At 46.3% G+C, this 23,231-nt stretch overlaps 1 protein-coding gene across 3 annotated transcripts in view; it reads left to right on the top strand.

Moving 5' to 3' along the window:
- Positions 1-13,068: 13,068 nt before the first annotated feature.
- The window catches only part of LOC146863774 (uncharacterized), a 142,352-nt gene continuing 132,189 nt past the window's right edge, over positions 13,069-23,231 (top strand). Inside the window, exon 1 of one of the 3 annotated variants that reach the window (XM_085627976.1) lies at positions 13,069-13,154. The gene's annotated coding sequence lies outside the window, so the exon portion shown is untranslated. Of the gene's footprint in view, positions 13,155-13,201; positions 13,333-13,444; positions 13,509-23,231 lie in introns of those variants that run through there. The other 2 variants (XM_085627984.1, XM_085627982.1) reach the window with 2 other exon arrangements.

The raw sequence follows: 23,231 nt of genomic DNA, 5'->3' as shown, positions 1-23,231 counted from the left end.
TCAATCTGTGTTTAATATGGTATCAGGGTGTCATCTCAGTATTGGTCGCCTAGGATGTGTATCCCTACTCTGTGCCATAGAGATAATTCTGTATGTGTAGTGACCGTTCGGACCATGGGCATGCCCTGTATGGGTAGGGCCGCTGTGTATGGTGTCATCGTCCGTGTTATGTACAAACTCCTGCAGCAGCAGCGGTATGCGAACTAAAGCAGCAGAGGTTCTGGTGGCCTCCGCCTGGTGCAGGGGTGGAACAGTGAAAGTAGGGACAAGAATGGCCAAGGCAGTGAGACCTTGGCTGTGTTGTCTAGCTGGAGACCTGCCATCCATCTGGCAACCAATTGGAGTTGAGCTGCAAGGCAGTATGGCTCCATGTTTGGTACCGCTAATCCTCCCTGGTACTTCAGCAAGTAAAATCTCTCATGGTGCTTTCCAAGGTGCGGAAGAAGGGGGTTGTGATGTACAGAGGCAAGCTAGTAAAATAATATAGGAGCCTTGGCAGGACCACCATCTTAAGCAAGGCCACCCTTCCCATGACAGATAGTGGAAGCATAGCCCAAAAGGACATCTAGGAGTGAAGAGCTGTCATCGCTCTTCCGAGGTTACCATCTAACACATCTGCATGCTGACAGTACACCCTTATCCCCAAGTATCGAAAGGCATCTAGCTGCCATGTTATGGGAACTCATTTAAGTAGGATGGCTGGGTCGGGACACGCCTGGTCAAAGGGGTAATGGCATGATTTAGTCCAATTGACCCTCAGAGCAGCGAAGTCTTCTAGGATCTGGGCCAGTAGGGGTGGGATCGACCTTCATCATGCAAAGGAAGTAGCCCCTGATGCCGTATTTGGGTAGGATGGCAAAAAGGAATTCCCATTACAGAGAATCAAAGGCCCTCTTGAGGTCAAGCACAAGACACCCCAAGAATGGCCATAGAGCTGTGTAGTAAGCAGCAACTCCAAAAAAGTGCCTCTGGTTCAGTGAGGTGTTGTGGGCCGGGACAAAACCATTTTGATTAAGATGAATCAGGGACGTGACCAGTGGCACCAATCGATCAGCTAGTATCTTAGCTAAAAAAAATTAATCAGTATTTAGCAAGGCTAGAGGGCAATAGGAGCCTAAAGTGGTAGGGTCTCAACCAGGCTTCGGCAGAGAGATCAGGAGCGCTTTGCGCAGTGATGGAGGAAGAGTAGAAGCTGCAAGGGCTGCCGTATATATTGAGTGTGGCTGTGGGGCCAAGATTGGAACATAGGCGTTATAAATTTCAATGGGTAGGCCGTCGGGTCTGGGGGTTTTACCCATTGCCATGGCCCTGATGGCCTCCCGGATCTCTGAGAGTGTAATGGGTTTGATTAGTTCTGCATGCTGTGCATGATTAATCTTAGGTAGTTCTGTATGTGCAAGGAAGGTGTCCAAGTGAGTTTGGCTAAACTGGGCAGTGGTTTCCTAAAGAGATGCGTAGTGTCGGGTCATTTCTGTGTGTATTTCGTGTCGTGGAGTATATGACTGCGTATGATTGTAAAGAGTGAATGTGGTGTCAAGGTCGATCTGGATGTATCCGCCATGCCATTAGTCATCCTGCTTTTTCCGAAGCTGTGTGCGTGCGAGTAGAATGTCCTGCGTAGTTCAGGCACCGGAAGTGTTCCAGCAGAGCGATGTGTTCACTGCGTGCCTCATCCAGCGGTTGTGTGTTTCTAGGGTGTGTCACTGCCCGTGTCTCGAACCGCAACAGTGCACATTCAATTTTGCTGATTTCATCCCCTAGTTGTTTGCGGATGTTCCAGGTGAGCCCAAAACTGTATCCCCTAATGGTCACCTTAAGGCGTCCCACTCAAATAATGTGTTCTGTGTGGAACCCTTGTTAAAGTAAAAATACTCCCTTGCTGCACTACCGAGGGATTCACGGAAATGGTGGGTCCTCCAGAGATGTCAGTTAGAGACGCCACGTGGGTATGGCTGGCGGGCCTGCTTCCCACGCTAGCTGCAGCAACTGGGGGTTGTGTTCAGAGCGGTTACGCCCCAGGTAATTGGTTTGTCGGACAATGGGGAGGAGTGCGGGTGACCCTACAATGTGATCTGTTCTGACATGTAAACCATGTGTTGGGGATTAAAAAGAGTATGTACGTGTGTCGAGGTTGCATGCGCACCATATATCTATTATTCAGTTAGCGCTTGGGCACTGGATGCACCTGCTGTGCCTGACAAGAGTAGGAATGAGCAGTCTACAGTGGTGTTGAGGACAGAATGAAAGTCACCGCCCAGCAACCATGGAATCCCACTCCAGTGAGCCAAGACATCGGTCAGCCTGTGTGGGAAGGAGGCCTGATCTGTGTTGGAGCGTAAATTGTTCCTAGTAGGAGTTGCTGACCATTGTGACGTCTGCTCGCGAACACATATCTGCCCTACATTTCCGATACCAGCTCCTCCGCGATAAACAGGGTACCTGCTTTCAACCAGATCAGCACCCCTTTAGTTTGGAAGGAGTACAACGCAGATGATCTGCCTTAACATGTATCAGGTGTGTTTCCGGTAGGAATGCTATCTGTATGTGTCTACATTGCAGATCAGTGTAGACAGAGTATCGGCACGTGGATGTGTGTGTATGCCTCTCACGTGCCATGTAATGATATTAGTATGGGCCAGTATAAGCGGATGCAATGGTTTCTGTCACAGTAAGGGCGTGCATAATTAAGGGAGCTTACTGCACAGTTTGACTGCAGTGTGTGAAAGCATAGTGAGGGGTCTGGCAGTCTCAAGTCATTCAACAATCGTAGAAAGAGATGTCAGGGGGTTTAACCTTAACTTTTGTAAATTTAGTGGGGCAGATATGCAACAGGGATCCAATCAAACCGTTCAGCCCAACCGTGGCAACTACCGGGTGCATTGGTGTGTAATAGGGGATGTGTACAGCAGAGGGTAGACATTGAGGAACCCCTACTATGCAGCATGTGACGTACTAGCTCTATCCATCGGTGCTTATTACGTAGTGCTTAACGATGTTGCATCCTGGACCCCCATTGTCTGGCCCGCAATTTGTTCAGGTGGAAATTCTGTAGTATAGCTATGGAGGTGAGACATGCAGGCCCCCGGGGGTTGTTGCATACAGTTCGTCATAACTCGTAGGGCACTATTTCGGCTAGTCCACCTACCACACTACCTCATAAAATGTCGTCTGCTGTCTGCGGCTTTATCTCCAGTGGAGCTGGCAACCCTGGCTCCGTCGACCAGGTGTTTATGAAGCCGTCATCGCTCAAGGATTAGGTAGCGCTTACGTTTTGGTCCGAGCTCATAGCCTGATCATGGATAGCCGTTGCCACGTGAAGAGTCTCATGCCGTTCCGTGATCATTTGTTACAGATTGGGTGCAGCCGCCAATAGAGGACTGCTTGAAAGGAGCTCCGTTGTTTTTTTGCCAATGCCATGTAATCTGGAAACAGCATAACCAGAGCATTGTTTACCCTGAATTCCAGTAATTTGTGCGCCTCCCTCAATATGGTGTCTTGATCTCTATACTTTAAGAGGCGGAACAGAAAGGACCTAGGGTTAGCTCCTGGGGCGGCCTGCGCGCTGGCACCCTGCTCAACTGTAAAGAGAGGTGACAATGTGTTTTCCGGCAGTAGTTCTTGTAGCCAGCGTTCAGTGTAGGCCAATTGCATCCCGACCCTCCTCTCCCTCCAGGAGGCCCACCACCCTTATATTGTTTCTGCTGGAGCGGCCTTCCACAGGTTCCAGTCTATTTTCCATTGTGCTCACACGTTCAAGCAGCGTAGTCAGCACTGTGGTGTTTTCGTGAGTCGCCGGCTGTAACTCTGCTAGTGCGATATCATTGTTGTGTCCCTTGTCAGTGAGCTTGCTGTGGTCCACACACAGGAGGGTGAAATCGGAGGTCACTTTATCTATTTTGGATTCAAAGGACGAGTGTGTTTGGCTGAGAGCTGTTCCAGTTCTCTCCATCGCTTGCAATACCCTGTCCAGCTTGTCATTCAGTACCAAGTGGGATGGCACCACTCCGGAGAGTGCCTCAGGTTGCAGCGTCAGGGCCGGCATTGGGCATGTCGATGAGGATGGTGCAATGGAGTGGAAGCTACCCATGGCCAGCTGCTGAGCGTTAGGCATGTGGGGAAGCCTCAGGGTGACTTCTCGTCTGGAACTTTACCTGCCTGGGCAGGGCTACAATAGCATGCGGCGTTCCTTTGCCGCTAAGCAGGGGTCACCATTCACAGTGCAGGGGAGAGAGATATTCTGTTGTGGGGTGCAGCCAAGTAGCCATCCCACCCGCTAGGCAGCTAAATGACGAGTTGCTTGACCAGTGGAATGTGGCGTACCAGAGAATCACAGGATATCTTAAGCAAACCCCAGAGTGGATTTGAGCAGGCTGCAACCTGCAGTGTTCAATGCGCTTGGCCCCGTCGGGTGGTGTCAGTCCTCAGACCAGACCTCTGCCTGGTGAGGTGTTATCTGCTCACCACATGGCAAGTACAAGTTTTTCAGGGCAGGGCAGTAAAAGTATACATCACATGTGTTACTGCTTGCGGTGGGGGGCAGAGGTGTAGTGTTCCATCTCATCTTTGAGGCTCTGTCACATCCAGCCAAGCTCGAGCCCACCTGTTTGGGCTCCTCAGTTTTAATCAGCGGCATGTGTTTACTTGCGTATTGTGGTTGGGCCCAACACAGGACGAACGATGCATGTCCTCCAAAGAAGCAGGGTTCAGTACAGGCGCCCAGTGCACGGTGCGAAGGGCACCACCAGCGACCCAGGGGCCACTAATATATCTTGCCGATGCACACCCAATTCCTGCCAGTAGTAGGCTGCAGCTTTATCCAGGGTTACCCCCACAAGTCCTTGGTTGATGTAGCTATGGAGCACGGCCACGCTCTGCTTCCTCTCAAAACACATCACACGCATCCCACCGGCTCATAAGGCACCAGGGGCCTCGTTACAGTCGAGCTCAACCCCAGTCAGAGGGCTGGGCAGTGCCTAGCCCAGCATGTGCCATTCCGCAGTGGCCTTACTCCCCCTCACCCTCCAGGTGGTCGAGCCTAGGCCCGATCCAGGCTCAGTCATAGACCTCCAGGTCAACACAGCAAAGCACTCAGCAAAGTGGTAGTTCCTCCTCACATCTTCTCCAGCTCTTCTTCTTGGCATTCTTCTTGGTCCAAAAGAGTTGTAACATGGTGAGGTCTGGACCACAATACTTATACCACATTTCCTTTTGTTCCCTTGTGGCAGAGAGTGTCTGTGCTCAGTCCAAGCCAGTTCTGTCTTCTCTGGCCCAGCTTCCCAGCAGGAAGTGGATATAGCATTGTACAAGGCAGACCAGGCCTATTCAGGTGTAAGTAAATCTCCTCCCACTACTCTAAATGCAGCCCAGGTCTATTCAGCCCAGCCCTGACTCCTCCAGGAGAGGCAGGATGCACCTCAAACCTGCCAGTGGCTATTTAAAGAGAATGCACATCCTCAGGCCCTGTCACTCCAAAGCCAGGCAGTCATTCCACAAACAAGCAGAGGCACACAGGATGACTAAGCAAGAAAATACTTACTTTCTAAAAGTGCTATTTTCAAACACACAACATAAAAATCATCTTTACTAAAAGATGCATTTTTACATTGTGAGTTTAGGTATAATAAACTCCATTTCTCTTTCTTGTACCTGTGGGAAGTTATACTTGTAAAATGTTACAAAGCATCTCCCATTCTATCCTATGCGACGGATAGCCTTTCAATAGTGAAAAGCAAAATACACCGTCTTTCACTGTCAGGACATTTCACACACACCAGTACATGTCCTACCTTTCACCTACACTGCACGCTGCCCATGGGGGTACCTTAAACTTACCTGCGGTGAGCCTTACATGTAAGAAAAGGGAAGGTTTGGGGGCCTGGCAAGTAAGTGCACTTGCCAGGTCGACATGGCAGTCACAACTGCATGCAGACACTGCAGTGGCAGGTCTAAGAACCCTTTGAAGGGCTGCTTGTGGGTGGCACAACCAGTGTTGCAAGCCCACAAGCAGCATTTTATTTACAGGCCCTGGCACCCCTTGTGTACTTTGCTAGGAACTTACTAGTAAATCAAATACGCCAAACATGGAAAAACGAATCCATAATATATTTTATAGCAGGAGCACTTGCACATTAACAATGAACAGCAGTGAGAAAGTGCGCAGAGACACTAAACCAGCAAAATCAGAGTCAAAACCAGGAGGCCAGAAAGCAACAAGCATTTACAATGCAAATAGGTGTCGCAACTGCGAGTTTTGGAGCTATTGGCATTGTAAGTGGCAATGCCTTTTGGCATTGTTATTTACAATACCAAAAGCAACACCTATTGCTTTGCATAGCACGGTGTTCGGAAGACGGTGCCGCGCTCATTAAAGTAAAAACTAGTGAGAATAATATGACATGGCAGGATGCAGGTAGTGGTCAAGAAAGTAAACAAGGGCCCCCTGTACAATAGTTATGTAATTCCTAGGGCAGGGTACTATCAAGTAAGGTATAAATCCCTAGGCAAATATGATTAGACTGTCTGTGGTCTGTTGGTAAATATATGCCCAATTAGTGCATTAAATTTCTTTGAGATATTGGAGTGCAATTCGTATAAAATCAACTAACACTTACTATATTTAAAAACATTCATTTAATGACATATTAAAAAACAATTCACCATACAGAATAAAATACAATTGTTAAAATTTCTGAAATATTACACTTTTTATCTCATCACATAATGATTTCAATAACAAAAATACATATTATTTAGTGGCTGACGAGTAGATTCTTTCTCGACGCGCGTTTCGACGCAAGCTGCGTCTTCATCAGGAGAAGCCACACGTTAACCTAAAACATAATGTAATAATTACACTCCAATCTTTGATAATTTACAAGTCAGTTTGTTTTTAGACCTTCACCGACACCTCTGTGACATAATTGGTATATTTCTAGCTTTTCGATTTGTGTTTTTATTCTTCTGACAAGCAGGAGAGATTAAGCGGGAGAAATTGAATTAATAATCGTGTTATTGAACTACTTTATTACTGTTTTATCTAGGCATTTTATTAGCCATCTTCTTTTTAGGTAATTTTTTCAATAATAATGCATGCTTACGTTGTTTGTATTCTAGATACGTTTCTCACACTCTAGTAGCTATGCATCCTTTACTTCGTTAGGGGTTGATTCTAGGTACTAGAAAGCAAAGATATTTATTTAAGTCAAGTGCAGGATGCAGGTAGTGGGCCACATTGAATTAAGATGGCACGGACCCTGGACCAGCTTTTAAAATGGTGGATGAGGGCCGAGGGACCCGTTGTTCAGTTTGGGTTTAAGACTCCCCACTTCCCTGTTGCTCCAAAGGAAAAGCTGAACACCTGGGTCATTAAATTCTTAAATGTACCACAATATTACGAGGAAGTTGACAAAAATTAAACAAGTAAATATACGTATGGCGTCTTTCAGTATTTGTGAACCCTTCCTTTTAAGTCTCCTGTTTATCTCCGTAATGTTCTATTGTGTAATACTTTTCTCTTTTAACGTAACTGGTTCTATTGTACAGCGCTCTGACATGTTCGGGTGATGTCCGCGCTTTATAAAAATGCACTAAATAAATAAAAAAAATCACAGGGCAGACAGACCGCCAAATCTCGGACCCTCGCCCTCCCTCACTTTCCTGCTCGGGACACATAGCTCTTGGCTTCCTGTTCTAAGCCCGTGGCAGATAAAGAGTTAAAAGAATAAAAATATATAAATATAAGGGCAACACATTTTGTCCAAATGGGTGCCAATGAGATCCAGATGTTAGAAACAGCGCTCCCAACCCCTGGCTGCACCTAAATAAGGGTAAGTATTCCTGCAATTGAGCTGCAGCCGCCGCTGCCAAGAGCAACTCCCAGATAGGGTGGCGAGCAGCAGAGCGCCACCTGGAGAGTGTTAGGGAACATGGGGGAGAATTGCAAAGACCCGTCTGTGAGGGGAGACAGAGAGAGAACGAGACAGCGGGCAGAAAGAGAGTGGAGATAGGCAGAGAATCAGGGGGGTGGGGGGTTAGGAGTGAGGTTGAAAATTACATGAGAGAGGTGTGAGCTCCTAAAGAAGCGGGAAAACAAAAGAAGGGGCTAGGGTTGCAGGGTGTTCTGTGAATATCCGGGGATGAGGGGTCCCTGGGCCATAAAGTTTAAACTGGATAGCTGTGTGTGTGTGTGTGCAGGAGGGGGTTGAAAGGGAGAGAGAAGTATGGAGTAAGAGGGGGCGTCAGATCTATGGGATAGTGGAGAAGGGAGTCTGAGAAATGGAGGAGAGACCCAAGAGGATAAGGGGTGAGATGCATTGCTGGTGATAAGTTATGGGAAACTCAGGCGGAGGGAGGGAAGTGAACTGCAGGGCCCAAGAGTGCAAGAGGGGTCACATCACATGAGTGTGAGAAAAAAAGGAGAGCTAGAGACTAGCCTGTGTATGTGAGAGGGACGGGGTGTATTGACAAGGTTACAGAAGCAGAGGGAGGGAAAAACGAGAGAAGCAGAAGCGAGAACGTGAAGCAGATTGAAGAGAAACAGGTGACACAATAAGACGGGTGAGAGACCGGAGAGAAAGATGTTTAACTACCTCGTGTGCGAAGTGGAGTAAAATTGCACTTCTCTAGGTTACGTATAAATAAAAATGGCATTCGCACAACTCCTGCTGTAAAGTGAACCCATTATCCGCTTGACTTGTGCGTCCTGCCCTTGCTCGGCTGATGTGCACAGTTTATATCAGGCACCATTCGAGAGGCCAGCCTAGAAGTTAAAGGAAGGGCCCAGCTCCGCAGTGGTTTGGCGATTACACCTGGGCTGGGTGACCTGAAGCATAGCCCCGAGCTCGGTGCTTTGGTGTCCCTGTGCAGCTGGTGCTTCACTTGAAGGGGGTACAAAACATAACATCCAAGGCCGCAGCATTTCCACAAATAACCTGTTACCATTCCTTAGAGATCCGTGGTGCTAAAAAAAAAATATTTCCTGTGTGCGACTCGTTAGTAAACCAGGATATCATTTTTCTTGTGCAGCAGAAGTCTAGTACCTTGGTATATATCTCAAGTGACAAAAAACAATGAAATGCATGAAAAAAATCAAATGGGTGATCAAGGACATTCAAAAGTTGGGATCTGGGGTGCACCCATACGCATATGTGAAGTCTTGGCATCCTGCTGGGCGTACAGTGTAATACCATACAGTTAGCAACCGCAGCAGCTTGATGACTCGGGATGGTCACCAAGTTTTTGATGCGCCTCCAGGGTGAAGTGGCAGTGGTGCCTCAGAGCAGCAGTCATTCACCACATGTCCACCACATTTCTTGCTGAGGTTACCACAGCTGACAGCAAAGCTGTTGGAGACAGGACGGAGCTCACAAGAGCCGGGTCACATGCAGCTGTCGGCGGTCGGGTTGATGGATGGATGCCAGAGCCCTCACCGGGCACATTCTCTGTATTGCAGCCTGAGGGCTGCTTCCAAAGCAGTGCTTGCACAACTCAAGCAGACGCAGCTTTGCTTTACACTACAGTCACGTCAGGGTGCTCGCATTAATATAATAGTGAAACATGGCACCTCTGTACTAGGACTGGGACCTCCCAGTCTGCGAGAGCACCTCTCGGTGTCCCACATCAGTTAGCAGGGAAGCGTGGGGTGCGAGGCGCAGCTCTGCTAAACCACCTCATCCTAAACCAAAGCACACATATCGTGGAGGGTACTATCCGAGCAATGCACATGCACCTCGGTTCTAGCCTGCTGGAGCACCGCTGCAGTGCCGGACCCTGGCACCCGACAAACCGCTCGGCCAGTGCAGCTCTGTCTGGAGCACTGCTGTGGTGCCGGACCCATGCACCCGACAAACCGCTTGGCCAGTGCACCTCTGCCTGGAGCACCGCTGTGGAGCCGCACCTACACACCTGACATTCCGCTCTGCTAGTGCACTTCTGCCTGGAGCACCATTCTGGAGCCGGACCCACGCACCCGACAATCCGCTCTGCCTGTAGCACCACTGTGGAGACGGACCCATGTACTCGACAATCCGCTCCACTGGAATCCATGATAGAAAAATAAACACGTGGCTGCCTTTGGCAAAGCGTAAAGCCTAATGAGCGCGTGGGGGAAGCCACACAGTTAAAGCAATGCACACGTTGGAAAGATGGTCAAAAATGCGGGAGTCCTACCAAAACAAGCCTTTTAACATAGCGAGAGCGTTCTCAGAGCGCCCAATGACAGAGCCGGACTGGCACGTGCAAGGCAGCGTGACGAGGCTTCTGATAAGAAGTTTTGTTACAACATCCGTAATGCAGGCGAGCCAGTCCAGGTGGGCCAGCACAAAAAGTCAAAGGGAGGCAACACAGATAGCTCCTTTCCAATGGCTGGCCACCGTTTAGCATAAATGTTGACGCCAGCCAATGGAAATGAGGGGCGGGGCTTAACGCCCTTTTCTAAAGGTACTCATCTGCAATAAATCTCACCGAGCGAGATGCGCATGTGCGCAGCAACGCTAGGCGAGACCTAAAAAAGAAAGGGGAAACATGACAAACAATGCCAGGACTAACAGGAGCTGACACTTACACCTCAATTGTCTGTGTCCTGTCCCCACAAAAGGGTTTTGTGCACAGCTGTAATGAGTTTGCAGCCAGGACTAGGAAGGAAGGACCTCTGTGGACTTCAAAGATCCTCTTTGAAGTGTTCCCCATTTCAAAGGTACAACTATGTATAAGTACTGGGTATCTCACCCTACCACCTCAGTGCACCACTGGACCTGTGAAGAACTCTTCCAGAAGGAAAGACTGCTGTGCTGGAACAAGGACTGCCACTCTGCTGACCGGGAAGAACTGTTTTTCTGCTGTGCTGCCATGCTTCGGCCTCACAAGCAATGCATTGTATTTCTCTTGTTTGCCTCTTCATTTTCACCCTTTTATGCCCTTGTAGATTTATTTCCCGGGGCTTCAGTGTTCATTTTCTGTTTTCACAGATAAGACATTTTGCAGGCATGGGAGATAGCTGCAGGGGAGTAGTTAGGGTGACCAACCGTCCGTAAATTTCACGGACAGTCCGTAATTTCGGCCGTCTGTCCGTTGTCCGTGAAGGATTCTTTAACGGACGCCATTTGTCCGTAATTTTAACCGGGCACCGATTCACCACCCTAAAGCCGGCACAGCTTCCACCCACCTCCCTTCTTGACTCCGATGTTGTACCAAAGCTCAGATACCCAGCAGCATTGGAGAGGCACAGCGGGATGGCAACCCTCACACCTTCCACCCTTAATGAGCTGTTAAGAGGCCTTCCGCCCTTGATGAGCTGTTAAGAGGTGCTTGAAGGTGACTGAGAGGAAGGGGCTGCAGCTTCAGGAGCAGGGGCATCTATTCAGATGCAAACAGCCCTGAATGCGTCATGTGTCTGCAATTTAGAGGGGCCTCACACATTCCCTTCCTGCCCAGGGCCCCAAAAATCGTAGAACCGGCCCTTATTACACCGAAGCAGCACGTGGTTCTGTGGTTCTCTTCACAGAGCTTAATTACTGTTACTAAATTTTAAGCAAACCTCGGTTCTTCAAACATGCAGTCTATAATAAAATAAAGAAATGGCACAATCGCACCCACACTGATTAACAAAGTATGGAGGCCAATCAGTTGCATCAGTTCTCTTGGAGTATCGCCTTTAAGTACTGTACATCACAGTGGGGGATGGCAAAACTAACATTTTAGAAAGAGAGCCTGTCCTCTCGTTGTCTTGTCCAGGAGGGGGTGAGGAGCCCTACCCCACCCTGGAAGAGACCAAGATGATACTAGAATACTGCATGCCCACCCCTGTGCCCACCCTGGCGGATCCTGTTCCCCCTCCTGTGATGGCTCCTGTCCCCCCATATGGTGGCTCCTGTCCCCCCCCTCCCGTCTTTGATGGCTCCTGTCCCCCCTGGGTGGCTTCTGTCCCAGTCCTGGAATGGCTCCTGCAGCGAGGGTGAAGTTCTTGATGGGCCTCTTCTCAAAAAGGCTCAGCTCAAAATTAATATGAAAAGGTGAGCGAGTGAGTAAGTGAAGGGATGGGTGGATGGCTGGATGAATTAGTAAAAGGGTGAAAGATTGAATAGATGGATAATGAGAGAGGATGGGTGGATTGATGAGTGAGTGGAAGGATGGATGAGAGAAAATGTAAATAGCTGGATGTATGGGTGGAAGGGTAGCTGAATGGGTAAAAGGGTGGATGGATGAGTGAAAGGATGGATGAGTGAAAAGGTGGATGATGAGTGAGTGAGTGGGTGGATGGGTGAATGGATGGACGGATGAGTGAAAGGGTGGATGTAAGGATGGATGAGTGAGTGAAAGGGAAGGTAGGTGGACAAAAGGATGAATAGATGAGTAAAGGAGTGAAAGGATAAATGGATGAGAGAAAGGATGGATGAGTGATAGGGTCAATGGATGGATTCATGAGTGGATGAATAGATGGATGGGTGGGTGGGTGGGTGGGTGGATGGATGGAAGGAAGGATGGCTAAGTGAAAGGGTCGATGGAGAGAGAAAGGGAGGATGGATGGATGACTGAAAGGGTGGATGGATGGAAGGATGAGTGACTGGGTGGATGGATGAGTAAGTGAAAGGATGGCTGGATGGGCGAAGGGTAAATGGCTGGATGGATGAGTGAATGGATGGATGGGTAGAAGAGTGGATGGATGAGTGTACAGATGGATAGGGTGAATGGATGAATAATGGATGGGTGAGTGAAAGGATGGATGAAGGGATGGATGAGTGAAATGATAGATGGAAGGATACATGATGGATAGGTTTGCAAATGGTTGAATATGTTTGGATATGGATGGGCTAATTTATATACTATTGCACGACCTCCTCTGATGTGTCTGTAAAACTTACTTATTGTCCTGAAGATTTGTCCTGAATTTTAACCTCTTGTCCTGAATTTGTGTCCTGAATTTTGACCCTTTGTCTTGAATTTTTACACTCACCGTCCTGAATTTGCACCAATACCAGTTGGTCACCCTAGGAGTAGTCAGTGTGCAGTGGGACCTCCCCCCTTCTGCCTCCTCCCACGGTTGCATTCCAGGCTCTTTAAAAGCAGAGTGTCTGCGTGTGGAGGCATGCACTGTGCAGAGGGATCCTTCCAGCACAGACTGAAGCACCTGTACCTGCAGTGACCTCTTCAGACACCAGGTAAGGGACAAGCAATATGTGTGAGTCCAAACCAGCGCCCCTGCTGCAGGTACCTGAGGCAATGGCCTGGCCCTGACTGAGAGCAGAGTGTCTGCGTGTGGAGGCATCCACTGCGCAGAGGGATCCTTCGAGCACGGACCGAAGCACCTGTACCTGCAGTGACCTCTTCAGACACCAGGTAAGGGACAAGCAATGTGCGTGAGTCCAAACCAGCGCCCCTGCTGCAGGTACCTGAGGCAATGGCCTGGCCCTGACTGAGAGCAGAGTGTCTGTGCACAGAGGCGTGCACTGTGCAGAGATCCTTCGAGCACGGACCGAAGCACCTGTACCTGCAGTGACCTCTTCAGACACCAGGTAAGGGACAAGCAATGTGCGTGAGTCCAAACCAGCGCCCCTGCTGCAGGTACCCGAGGCAGTGGACTGGCCCTCAGTGACGTACCAAGGGAAAGCAGGGTCAGACGCCTCATACTCCGTGATTTATGGTTAACACTTGCAAACAGCGCTAACCCTTACGAGTGCGCATTATCATCAGTTGTTTTTCAAAACAGGCAAAGCGTTTTAGCTCTGCTGTTGTTGGGGGAGCCAGGTGCCAAATCTCTCAATCTTTGTACTTTGATGAGTCGCTCGCCGTGGTTTTAGTCATTCCTAATTACAAACTACATTTAGAGGTGACAATGAAAATAACACATTTCCGCCCGTAATCTCTTCTCCCATATCCAGCGATTTGGAGGCACTTTTTTTTCTTGTCTCTCAATCAAGAGCAATATTTTTTCCATGTTGATTGGACTCTACGAAACAGGACGTTTTCGACCACTCCGCCTGTTCTTGGAGTAATGTGGCGTCCTATATTCAGAAACTGCATTGAGAACATGAGAGAGGCAGTGAGTGGACGGGTGAATATGTGTTTGCGGGATTTGTGTAAGCAGGAACTTAGCCAGACTGCCACTGCATCAAGAATTGCGAATTCTGCGCTTTCCTAAACGTGGAAGGAAGTCAGTCCTGGTGGAAACTGTGACGTCATTCCACTGAGTGAAGCTCTTCGGGCATGCGTACATGTTTCATGAGCTTGTGAAACAAGGACTGGGGGAATCGTGTTTTTTGCGCAGAATGAACACACGCTTGACCTGTTAGAAACAACTGTGACCGAGCACTGAAATCTCAGCCTTGAATGTCTGGGTCTCTTGCGCGCGCAGATGTGTTCTTGTCACTAACACTCTGAACGTTCACCAGTGAATGGGGCATTGCACCCCTTACTCCGTGTCAGTCTCCGGAACTGCAGGTACCCAGACTTCCTAATTCTACCTTTATCTTGTTCCTCTGTAGAGTGATAGCTGTGCAAATTTAGAAAATGCAACTTCCAGTTCCAATCTCTCCGATGCTGCACTCATAAAAGTGTTTGTTCGTCCGCGCTTTCGCCGCATTCTGTGATGAGTGAGTGAATCATTCGGGCGCCACACGTGTTGAAATGCCTGGTGCGCGCTATTGCGGTACTCTTCATCGACTGTTATTACGGTGCCACTCAGGCGTGCAACACCCATTGGGCTCACCGGGCTTTAGGCCCCCCCCGTCATGTGTGTCAGCCCGGCTGAGACAGCCTCGCGGGCTGGCGTCCGTCTAATTGCAGCCGCACCCGAGTACTTCACAGGTCTTTAAGAGACCATTTACTCGTGAATGAGGCCTCTGTTGTGTTTTCATCCCTTCTTACAGCCACTCTGCCTATGGCTGGAAGACTTAGCCCCCCCCCAATCTTTTTCAGCCCCCCCCCCCCGAAATGTGGCTCTAGTTGCCGTTGCCCGCCTGGTGCCACTGCAACAATCTCCTGTATAAATAAGAGGTGCCACACTGGCCGCTGCCCCAATTTACGAAAGAGCTGACGCGTTGCCACATCGACATCCATTCCTGGGAGTGTATTTACGAGCGCAGATTTTCCACTTGTGAATTGGTGCCACTCAGTGGCGGCTGGTGAAATTTGAAAGTGGAAGGGCGTAAAATTGGTGGCGGAGCAAACGAGCCAGAGCGACCTAAGGGGGTTATGATTTTTTGCTTTAGTCATCATCCTAATGTGGGTTCAAATCATTTGAGTAGAAATTAATTCTTATTATTAAAGTCAACACAACCACTGTGTTCCGTTTTACATTATGAGTTTGTGCTGCTGCTGCACCAGACCAAGCAGTCAGTATTAAACTATACAGTCTACAGTATAGAGGACATGTGACACCTGCACTATGTAGTCCTCTTTGTTTTAGGTAACATTTACCATGCACTGCCTTACACATCACTTCTAATCCATTGTCTCTGTATAAAGTGTGTGATGCAAAGGGCTCTGAAACTCTACAGTACACAGCATTAATTAAACAAAGGGAAAGCATGTGAGAAAGGGGCTACAGGGGAGTTGTGAGACACTGATGGAGCTTGGTAGGGAGGGAATGGGTGGAGAAAGAGGGATTTTTTGGGGAGGTAGGGGGCAAACAATATCGCCCCAGGAGCCACCAGCGCTAAAGCCAGCCCCGCTCCCACCCCTACAAGAACATAAGGGAATCACAGCCACGAGACACCCGCACCACTATTTCTCCAACAAACAAGCGCCCTGACACAGCACGAGTACCATAAGATTAGGAACATATAGGGATTAAACACTCCAGATATACAACTTCTTTTGACACACTAGCCTTGATGTGACTGGATGAAGCAAACCAAAGACAATACCAGAGTACTCCGATTACATTAAAATAATAATTGAGTTATGATTCTAAAACTACACAAGACTTTTAGTCTTTAGTAGTTTATAGAATCATAATTCCAGGATTCCTCCTGTCTCCCTTTACCCTCTCCCTTGAGAACTGGTGGCGCTTGGATCCATAAACAGGATCGTCATAAATGAATCAATGCCGGGCCTGGAAGCTCGTGAGGTGGAGAAAGATGCCAGCCTCAGCCAAGAAGACACATTTACAGTTTCATGATTAAACTGAAACTGTGTTAGCAGTAGTGCTCCACCATCTCTCGAAGGTTTTTTCGAATGTTTTTGCTCCTGTAAAATTAATACCATCACCACAGCAGTACAGGTAGCAACAGGTAAGAAAAGACAGTCAGAAGAATGTGTTTCCTGGTCTGGACCTGGTGTAATGTAACTGACACTTGCTGCCTAATTTACATGACTCGTAAACCAAGTGGAAGCGCTCCAATACTTCGGTCGAGTTTGCAATATAATAAAAGTTCAATAAAAAGACTCTGTGACTCCGCGCTCTCTGGCGCCTGATATGCAGAAAGGTGGCAATCAATGAGTTCTGGGCTGAGGCAGTTTCTCAAAATCTGAGCCAGGCACAGGTATTCAGAGTATGCCTGCACCCCACAGACTCCAACGTCGGCAGCTCTGGTTACTAAGCCGGATCTCACCCAACCAGCACGGCTGTAAGGATTTGTGGAGCTCCAAACAAAATGATATTTTGCCGTTTGGGCCCTCACCCTGAGCAACGGCTTTTCTGAGGTTACCTCTTGCACTGTGGTGCCTTACTGTGGTCTTATGTGTGACCACCCCCAGACACTGTCCCACACTGGTCCTAATGTTGCACTGGCTCTCATTTCAACATCCTCAGAACACTTTATAATAACTCACTACAACGTCTGCGTGTGCCACTCATTCCAGAAGTCGCAGCCAGCATTACAGGCTGGTGGGGGGGGTGTAATTTGAAATTGGGTCATCGCGCCGCGCAGGGGGGGGGAAGCGGAAGGGGTTTAATGGGAAGAAAAATATAAAATAAAACTTACCGTCCCGCCGCTCCGCGCCATCTTCTGGAAGGTTCCCGACGTCTGGTCCTGACTCCTGGGTTTTCGAATTCCAGGCCCGCCGGCTGCAGCTCTCCTCGCGTCATCAGCTAAGGCAGCCTTCCTCCCTTCCCTCCTCCAATCACAACTGGTGAGGCGACTCTGAGAGCGCCCCACCCGGGCCATTTTCTCTATGTAGGCTGCTGCATGCAGCAGCCCACATAGAGAAAATGGGAGAGTGGGCGGTCCTGCTCGAGGGCAGGGGGGAGTGGCTTGCCCACTGTTGCGCATACTGACTGTTTGGTCAGCCCCAGGGCCGGCCAAACAGTCAGTATGCACAACAGTGGCCAGGCCACTCCCCCCCCTGCCTTCGAGCAGGACCGCCCACCCCCAACCAGGCACTTCTGCTTTCTCATAGTGCGAGAAGCAGAAACATAAATGATAGTTATTACCATTTATGTTTCTGCCTTCTCGCACTGCGAGAAAGCAGTGGGGCGGCGCCCAAACGCCCCAATGGAGGAGCCACCACCGGTGCCACTGTACTTCAACGTGACGCGCTTAGTTCAAGAATGCTGTGGTGTTTATTTTCACCTGCCCGCTGGTACCAGTTACGGTTACTAATATTTTAGAACCGAGGGAAATGTGTATCCATATGTTTATTTAATTTAAAACGCTGTTTCTGATTACTTCTCTACAGTTGACGCACAATGCACATTGACGCAGTTGTTCAACAGTGGCCAGAGTCTGGTCTTGTGGGATGCAGTTGCAGAGTGATTCCACAACAAAGGATACCAGATAGTCAGTGTGAGGATCAAATGGAATCTCTCTAAGAAGCCTGAGGATGTCTTTGGTGTCCTGTACAAACGGCATAGTGCCTACTAGTGGGCATAGAAAGAAATCAACAAACTGTGACAAGGGCTCCAGAATGGAACCGATGCCGGAAATGATAGGTCTTCCGGGTGGTGGTCTTTGTATTTTATGAATTTTTGGTAAGACATAAAAATAGGGAGTAACTGGTTCTTTAGTGCAAAGGAACTCAGCATCCTGTTATAGACCGGGGGTTGGAGCCACATTGTTTAAGAAGAATTTGGATGAAACCAACAGAACAGCTAAACATTACAAATAATCCCTTCTTACCTGCAAGATAACCAAATTGATTTCTTTCTACGCCCACTAGTAAGCACTATGCCAACATTTGTTTTCTCCCCTATTGGTTACAGGTTAATTATACTCTGGATAGGTTTTTTTTTCTTTTTCGCTTCAGTAATTTTCCATTACTACATTTCCACATTTGTTATCAATCTTCATTTTGCTTTTTACCCTTTTGATCCATTCTCACTCAATACAAACATACTCTAACATTTCCAATCAGCATTATGACAAGTAGTTCTATGCACATTGTGTTCATCAATGTCAATGGCTTTACTAATTACATTAAAAGGAAGAACATTCTTTCCTATTCAGCTTCCAAACTTACAGATATTGCTCTCATTCAAGAGATACATTTATCTGGTATAGAATCAGAAAAATTCAAACAAGATTGGGTAGGCTAGATTCTTTACAGCTGCAAACCTCCTTCTCACGTGTCAGGAGATCCTATATTCCATACTATTACTAGAAAATGTGGTGTAGCCATTCTGATACGGAAAACACTGCAATGTCAAATACTACAGTCCTGGTCAGATGAAGAAGGTCAGTTGTTTTTGCCAAGCTTAAAATCGGTGATCCTATTTTGGGAGCTGGTTCTATTTATGCCCCCGTTGGAACAAAGGTCCTTTTTTCCTTCATCTAAACAGAATTCTAACGGAGATGGGAATTTCCAAAATAGCCCTGGAGGGTGACTGGAATCTTTCCCCGGATGCGATCTTAGACAGAACGGGCCTCCTAGACATGACACATGGCAGAGATAGAGCGATACTGGGAGACTTCCGTGAAGATCATGGGTTGACTGACATTTGGCGTTTACCACATCCTTCAGATAAGGGAATTACATATCCCTCTGCAGTACATGATTCCTATTCTAGAATAGACAATTTCCTTGTTTCACATTCTATCATGTACGTGATGGTGACATTTTGGAAATTGCACTTTCAGGTCATGCTCCTATCAGTCTACAGCTTGATTGGGGTCTGAAACGTCCTTGTAGGAAACCTTGGCGTTTAAACATATCCCGATACAAACTACCGACAGAAAAATCACAATTACAATCACATTTGACTACTTATATGAAAGACAACAAAGGTTCAGTTTCTTCTCCACAAATTGTATGGGCAGCTTCAAAAGGCACCATTAGGAGGCAAAATATGAGAGATTCTGCTATAGCAAATAAACGTAGGACAGAATAACGGACTATTTTAGAACATGATATCAAAACTCTGACACATACTCATTTTACCAACCCAACCGAAGCTTCCAGATGTAGATTTAAAAAGGCTAAAATAGAGATTAATATACTACATACTTCAAAAGCAGAATATATGTTATATAGACTTAAGGCTCAAAATTATGTACAAGTAGAAAAAGCTGGTTGTTTACTAGCGGCACGATTAAAACAGAGAGAAGCTATGACAGCTATTCCAGCTATTTGTAATTCTGAAGGTAAGCTAATAACTGAGACTCAGTAAATAGCTAATACATTTGCAGATTATTATGAGAAGTTATATAGCTCAGAGTTTGATGATGATCACCACAAAGATCAGGAATTTTTTGATAAAATAACAATCCCCCGCCTCAATGAACATGATTGGCTCATACTGGCAGGTGAAATTAAAAAAGGATTAAATTACCCTAAACAATCTCCAATCTTCCATACAATAAAGCACCGGGAGAAGATAGTTTTACGGGGGAATTTTACCGTTGGGTAAAACCAGAAACAATAGACGCCCTTTATGATGCCTATAAAGAAGCAGAGGTAACTGGTAGCCTCTCCTCTCTCACAAATAAAGCTATCATAACGGTCCTTCCCAAACCTAAGAAAGTTCCATTATACTGCAGTAGCTATCGTCCAATTTCCCTTCTGAATACAGATTCAAAGATATTAGCCACCATCCTTACAAAAAGACTCAAACAAGTTATCGCTAAACTCATACATAATTCTTAAGTGTGATTCATGCCAGGCAGAAACTCTCGTAACAATCTACGCACTTTGGCTCACATACTCTGGTTTTCCAAGGATACTGGAGAAGACAGAGTAGCCTTATCCTTAGATGCTGAAAAGGCCTTTGACCATATTGAATGGAGCTATATGTCCTGTGCACTACATAGGCTGGGATTAGGCAATGAATATATCTCTAAGGTCGAAGGGTTATATGAGACACCATCCGCACAAGTGAATTGTGGGGGTTTCCTTTCAAAATATTTTTTAGTGCAAAGAGCATCCCGCCAGGGTTGCCCTTTATTGCCTCTTTTATTCCTTCTTGCACTTGAACTGCTGGCTGCGGCAATAAAACAGTGTTCACAAATTGCAGACATTCCTACACCAGCAGGGATCTCAAAAATACTTCTTTATGCAGATGACATATTGCTCACACTTACTGATCTGCCTACTTCACTCCCGACACTCATGTCTACCATTTCTCGCTTCTCGATCATTTCTGCCTACAAAGTCAATTGGAATAAGAGTGAAGCTCTCCCATTGCCCAGGGATACAATGAAAGAAGCTATTTTGGCCTATAATTTTCAATGGAAAGTGGACCGCCTGAAGTATCTCGGTATTAATATCAACACAGGTTTAGAACGTATGATTCAAGATAACTTAGATCCACTTATTGCCAAAACGAAGTCAGAGTATGAAAAATGGTCCCATCTTAACCTGTCCTTTTGGGGTAGAGTACAGGCAGTGATAATGATTATAGTGCGTCGTTTCACTTATGTTTTAGATATGTTGCCTTTGACAGTTAAAATATCAATATTGCAAGATATCGACAAATGTATTAAAACCTTTATTTGCGGATCTCTGAGACCTAGACTGAAAATCTCAAAAATTTATTGCTTACAGGTGATATGGGGGCCTTAGTTTACCGTGCATTGAGCATTACATAGAGCCCTTCATTTATCTCAATTGGTTTATATTTGGCTCAGACAGGATGACCCCCCACTATGGGTTCTCATTGAAAGACAAACTGTATAGGCAACTTCAGGTTTGCAAATGTTTTACACTCATAAATCACCTGCTTCACAAACTTCCAACCCTATTATTCAATCTATACTTAAGATTTTGATACATGCCCACAAACTACTCAAGAGTAACCTGAGACTACATGAAAAGGCCTCCATATGGCATAACGCTGATATTAGAATAGGTAAATAGACTATTTCCTGGGATATATCGGAGAGAGCATGTATTCTTATGTTGGATCACATACTCACTTTCGAAGGTGAGCTTAAAACCTTTGAAACGCTTCAGATAGAATTTCAACACCCTACCTCCCAAGAGGGGAAATACTTACAATTAAAACAAGCCCTTTATCGTAGACTAGGACTATATCCTTTGGATAGTTGAGGATTACCCAGTGTTACAATACTTAAAAATGTGGGCGAACTCAAAGGTGCAGTCCTGGATTTTATAATCTCATAGTGCATAAATTACACTCATATCCATTACTAACACAACTTCACGTCAAATGGTAAAAGTTAATTACTGTTGCTTATTCCGAACAGGAATGGGCGGATGTTATTATGAACATGGATAAGGGAATCAGAGAGGCCAGAATGAAATTTACTCTCTTCAAAATTCTTCATAACTTGTACTGGTCACCACAAAAACTCAAGACAGCAGGTTTACTACACCAATCTACCTGCTGGAGGTGCCCACAGGAGGACTGCGATACATTATACCTTTTTTTCCGATGTCCAATTTTGAAGGAATATTGGTCTTCCATAACTGCCTCTCTATACAGAGCTATACAAGTGTCCATTCCTTTAACAGAAAAATGCGTTCTATTACATGATGTTACTGATCTCCCAAATCTAACAAACCATACAAGACGATTGATCGCTATTGCACTCATCGTAGGAAATATTTGTATAATAAGAGATTGGAGAACACCACACTGTCCTACACATGATGAATGGCTTATTGAAATGTTAAAATGACATCATATGAAAAGCTCATTTATAGATTGGAGGACAATGTGAACTTTCATCCAAATTTGGAACCATTTTCTAGCTAATAAATATCCTTTCCTTTTTCATCTCTTTATTAATTCATTTCTCTCATTATTTATAGTCGCGCTGTTGCTGTTATCATTAGGACGGTTGATGCTTTAAGCATTAACACTGTTATTTTAATTAGGACTTACTGTTCACCTATTGGAAATTGTTGAGTTAGTAGGAATATCTCCACTTGAAATATTATATTTGTATGATATTATTGCTACTATCTTCCAATTATCTATAACATATGGTTTACTGCATATTGTATACTATCTACATCATATCCTCCCTAGTACACCTTTCCTAATTCTTCCTTTCCAGGTTTTATAAGTATCATAGATATTGTATCTTTCGATATCTGTATTACCTTTTTTGCGTTTAGAAATCTGAAAAGTTAACATTTCATAGTAATTTATTGTGTGACCTTAATTTGATTTATAGTTTAGTCTCCATTTTTATGTATTACTTATAAACTGACACGTACTTCTCAATAAAAATATAACAAAAAAAAGAAATATGGACTCACGTGTGAGTAAATTGTCCATGTCTATGTAGCCTCTGGATATATAAACATTGTGAACTGTCCACAACTCATAGACATACAGATAGAAGTTTGTTATTACAGGACATGGAGCTAGGTCCCCACATCCTAAAACCAAGTGAAAGAGCCTAAAGGGGTCCCAGTATCACAATGTAAATAAAAAACTAGATTTTTACATGGGGGTTCCAGATTCTGATACAAAGCTCAATAAACAACTTGCAAACCCTGGTTCGGCAGGTGCAACCCTGCAGCAAGGGCCCTTGAACCCTAAATTGACCTCCTATGTTGTTTACAGACCCAAAACTAGATCCGCCAACTTTGTGGGAGGTCCAGCAAGGGTATACGATTCTCCATGGGTTTGTGAGACCACACTGACTATCACAATACCCCAGAATCCAAAAAAAGAGACCAGCCTCTGCTTGGCTGCCTTTTGCCATTGATCAGTGAGTAGTGGCCAGAACTGGTAGGTAGGGCACAACCACTGCAGTGAGTGCCCACTGTGCATACATAAAAGTTGCACACAGCTGGGTTGGCTGATCATAGCAGGTAAGTCACAGATTGGGTTCAATATGAAGATCGAGTTGTATACCACTCCAATTTATTCAATAAAAAACCAAGGG

This window comes from Triturus cristatus, chromosome 2_1 (assembly GCF_964204655.1).
Source record: "Triturus cristatus chromosome 2_1, aTriCri1.1, whole genome shotgun sequence".
Taxonomy (NCBI): Eukaryota; Metazoa; Chordata; class Amphibia; order Caudata; family Salamandridae; genus Triturus; species Triturus cristatus.
This window is presented reverse-complemented; position numbering and strand designations above follow the sequence as displayed.